Source organism: Octopus bimaculoides, chromosome 2, assembly GCF_001194135.2.
Source record: "Octopus bimaculoides isolate UCB-OBI-ISO-001 chromosome 2, ASM119413v2, whole genome shotgun sequence".
Classification (NCBI taxonomy): domain Eukaryota; kingdom Metazoa; phylum Mollusca; class Cephalopoda; order Octopoda; family Octopodidae; genus Octopus; species Octopus bimaculoides.
In genome coordinates, this window is record NC_068982.1 from 67,492,284 (window position 1) to 67,497,585 (window position 5,302).

Here is a 5,302-nt window from a genome sequence, read left to right on the forward strand (position 1 = left end):
GCTTTATTCAGTTTCCGTCTACGAAATCCACTTACAAGGCTTTGGTCGGCCCATGGCTATAGTAGAAGACACTTGCCCAAGGTGTCACGTAGTGGAGTTGAACTCGGAACCATGTGGTTGGGAAGCAAGCTTCTTACCACACAGCCATGCTGCACCTATATATATCTCTCTCTCTATGTGTGTGTGTGTGTGAGTGAGTGTTTATCTTTGTTCTTCACTAATACTTGACAACAAGTGTAGGTTTTTTTACACCCCAGTACCTAGTGGTACGGCAAAAGAGGCCGATAGAAGTACCAGGCATAAAATAAGTACTGGCGTCGACCATACCTCTCAAGGTAGAGCGCACGCACGGCTACATTTTAATAACTGAAACGCGTAAAAAAATAGAAGTTTTTCTATTTTGTTTCCGGGCACCATTCCTATTGATTCTATACTGAATATAGTTTTAGAGACAACATCATGCAACATGGAAAGGAATTTCTTAATGTTCTTTTTCGATGATTACCGCTCACGTATAATGATTAACTCGTGTAATCAACATCTTGGTTTGCATCTTTTGGCTGTAAGAGATTTAGTTTTTTTGTTCAGCATATATCTTAGTAACTGCCCAATGAAACGCTAAATCCATGAGTCCAAAATATTAATATTCTCGCTGATATTTCATTTCAATCTTGAGTTATTAGGAAGCTTTTTTTTAACGTTTGCTGTTTCCATTCTGGCATGAGTTCAACAATAATTCTTGTGGAAGTATTCTGCTGTTAAATGCTGCTTCTAATAACAGCCTTTAGCTTCTTAAGGAATCTACTTTATTCCACTGGCTTCACATCGTACTACCGAAGTATGGGACATTGATGATGCAGGTCTTAAACAGATGCTGTCTAAGTGGTGTCAATGCACATACACACACACGCACATATCTTTTATTTGTTTCAGTGGACTGTGGCCATGCTTAAGGATCGTCTTGAAGGATACCAGTCGAACAAATCGACCCCAGATCTTACTGATTTAAAATCTGGTATTTATTCTACTGATACCTTTTGTCGAACCGCTAGGTCACAAGGACGCAAACAAACCAACACCTGGTTGTCAAGCGGTGGGGAAAGGTATAAACATGCCCATATACGATGGGCTTCCACACAGTTTCCGTCTAACAATATTCACTCACAAGGCATTGGTCCAGTTGGGGCTGTTGTAGAAGACACTTGCCGAAGACGCCATGCAATGGTCTAAACGTAGGGCACACTTATTTTGTTTTATCTGTCACCTGTTTCAGTCACTGAACTGCGGCCATGCTGAGGCACTGCCTCGAATAAACTGTCCCTAGTATTTATTTTTGAAGTCTGGTACTTATTCTATTGGTCTGTTTTGCTGAATCGGTAAGGAGATGTAACAAACCAACAGCGGTTGTCAAGCAGTGGTGGAACATACGTACATACACACATATTGGTTTCAACTTTTGGTCCATGGCCAACAACTTTGTGGGGAGCGGGTAAGTCGATTACATCGACTCCAGTACTCATTGTATCGACCTCGAAAGAATGAAAGGCAAAGCCGACCTCGGCGGAATTCGAACTCAGAACTTAAAGACGGGCAAAATATCATTAAGCATTTTGCCCGGTGTGGTTACGATTCTGCCAACTCGCCATCTTATTTGTTAATTTAATTATTGAGAACAAATATGTAATTGTGTTTTTCACTCACTCTCTCTCTCTCTCTGTTTTTCACTTTGACAAGGCCGATTAACTTCTGTCTTCAGTGCCCCTCACACTTTCTCGCTCTCGCAGACGCACGTACACATGCAGACTAATGCACAAATTATACGTAATGTTCGGTTCAGCAGAGATTCACATGACCTCATTAGAGTGGGAGTGGTGGAACAACATTCAAACAAGTTTGTATGGTGATTTTCCAGTCAACCAGACTGTTTATTCTTTGGCAACCAGACGTTCCTCGGCCAATATTAGATTACAAAAAGAACTGTTTTTGGCAGTTTTCTTTAAAGCTTGCATTCGTTTACAGCTTCCATACTGTTCGACTTCGCATTGAAGACACACTCTCTCTCTCTTTCTCTGCTTCCCTCCCACTCTCTTTTACCCATTTCACACAACAGGCTGTCGTTACAGTCTGCAACGAACACACACACCACCCACGCACTTATGCCTACACATTTCTCTCCTACACAGACACATACACACGTATGCTTATTACACGCAAGCATATTTTTATGCTGAGGATATTGTGTTTTTGCAGTTGTTACTTGTGATGAAAATTGCCTCACCAATGTTGAGGAATTGCATATAATGTTATAGACCATGCTTGTTGTCTTTTGTCTTTTGTCTTTCACTTGTTTCAGTCACTGGACTGCGACCACGCTGGTGCACCACCTAGAAGAGTTTAATCTTACAAACCGATCCCAGTACATATTAAAAAAAAAACAATTTTAAGCTCATACTTATTCCATCGGTCTCTTTTGCCCAACTGCTAAATTGCAGGGACGTAAACAAACCTACACCGGTTATCGAGCGTGGGGGGAAAGACAAACATAAAGACATGCACACACATATATACATAAATACATACATACACACGACGGATTTCCACATAATAAATCCATTCACAAGGCATTGGTCGACCCAGGGATATAGTAGTAGACATTTGCCCTCAGTGCTATGCAGTGGGACTTAACCCCAAACCATGTGGGTTGCAAAGCGAGCTTTTTAACCACACTGCCATACCTGCGTCTATAGATAACACTGTGAATGTAAAAAATTATTACAATCATTTATAAAGATTTTATAATTTCAATTATTACCGATTGAAGCTTCTATTGCGTGTTAGCAGCATATATACAAAGGGTGCTGAGAAATTCGTGACTTTAAGTGTGTCGCGAAAGGCCTGGCTGGAGGCCCAGCTTTTCGAGTTCTTTTACAGGGCTTAGAAAAACTGATGGACCGCTGCAATAAGTGTGTGAATCTGAGAGGGAAATATGTTGAATAAAATCATAATTAACTGATCCTCCTGTATTTTCGTTTACTCAAAAGCCTAATCCTTTTCAACATTTCCTCGTAGGCGTGTTTGTTATAACATTTTGTATCAATGCATATGTGACAGGTAGGTAGCAGGTCAGCTATAGCTGTAACTTGTTACTATTGTAGCTATCGCATTGATGATAACAACGAAGGAAGATTGGGAAAATGAAAGGCTTTGTTTATCGTGAAAGAAAAAAAGAAAGGCCTTGTCTTTAGAGAAGGAAAGCTTCGCCTCTTTGTGGTGAAGGTGATTAACCCAAGGCTAACTTAACCTAGTGCTAAAAATTCGTCTCCGTGTGCTTGTATGAGTAGGAAGAAAGTAATATGAGTAGGCACGAAGAGTTCATTTCTACAGTTTGCTACTGGAATAAACTCTTTGTGCCTGCTTATATTATGAGATGATTTAATGAGATAGAAATCGGAAAAGTCAAGGCAGAATCTTCGCACCAACATTTTATCTTATCATCAATGAAAAGCTGATCGTAAGATTGAGAGCTATAAGAACAAGGAGAACAAACACTTCCAGAATTTAATTGATCGAATTTCGGCAAAGTTTTACGTTACATATTAGATATTTATTCCTAAAGTTTTTATTCATCTCAATCATCATAGACCCTTGACATTACTGTTTTAAGTCCTAGGACTTATAGAGCCGGTTATCTGGTTTCCATGGTGTATAAATTGGTTGAAATCGCAACTTTCCCCTTGAACGGTACGCCAGTCTGTCACAGAGTTACTAATTTACAGCTGAGAGGATCGGATTAATGTGAAATACATTGCTTTGCCAAAGAGTACAACGTACTACCTAGTCCAGGAATCGAAACTACGATCTTTCGATCTTGCAGCAACTTAACCACTAGGCCACGAGCCTTCAATTTTTATTATCACTTAATAAATAATTTTTATATCACAGATATTCCTTTTGGTATGTTCTACATCTACAAGGAAGCAAGTTGGCAGAATCGTTAGCATGCTGGGCAATATGCTTAGCAGCATTTCGTCCGTCTTTATGTTCCGAGTTCAAATTCCGCCGCGTTCGACTTTGCCTTTCATCTTTCCGAGATCGATAAAATAAGTACCAGTTGAGCAGGAGGGTCAATGAAATCGACTTCGCCCTTTCCCTGAAATTGCTGGACTAATACCTAAATTTGAAACCAATATTTTCTCCATCTACAAGCATTAATAAATTTTAAGGCTACACAAACCTAGAACGTACTACTAGAATTTTTTTTTTATCGTACCTAATTTGCAGAACTAACAGTGATAATCAATTGGTTTCCTTGCAATACTGTTTGACCAAGCGTAAAGATTAGATTTAAAATGAAATTTTTGTTGAATTCAAAAAGCAAGAGATTTAGAAATTAATGGTAGTTACTATTCGATTAATACCCACACACAATTTTACCGGTATAGAAATAAATAAATGGTGACGAATAGAAAATTCATTATAACCGTTCACATGAAATACGAAATGAGGAAAAATTTTAATTATGAGAACATAAGTAATTAAGTCTAATGAGATAAGGATAGTTATTATTATATGTATTATGGTTACAACAGTTGAATTAAAGGACATTGACATAACTGAGTATGAAATTATCTTTAAAAGTAGTGTAGTGGCTATCATTTTACTCCGAGTTAAATTAACCATGGAGAATTTAGATAAGTCAATTATGATCATTAGGAATTATTATAGTTACCACTTATAGTTTTAAACAGAGTATTCACACTCATGTCAGTAAGAGTTGAATATATGTAGTGATAAATTATACACACACACATTTATGTACGTATATATAAATGTATACACACACACATGTGTGCGCACGCGTGTATGTGATATATCTATCTATCTATCTATCTATCTATCTATCTGCATGGTTATGTTTTTAAGTAGCTTGTTTTGCAACGACATATTTTCGGGTTCAGTTCTACTATGTGGCACGTGATACCTTAAGCAAGTGTCTTCTACTATACCTTAGAGTCGACCTGTACTTGTGACTGAATTTGGTTGATGGAAATTTTGGTGAAGCTTGATATATATATATATATATATATATATATTACGTTCTGAGTTCAAATTCCGCCGAGGTCGACTTTGCTTTCCATCCTTTCGGGGTCGATAAATTAAGTACCAGCTGCGTACTGGAATCGATCTAATCGACTGCCCCCTCCCCCAAAATTTCGGGCCTTGTGCCTAGAGTAGAAAAGAAAAGTATATTAATATATATATGTCTATATAATTAATAACATCTTATGGATGTGAAAATGTC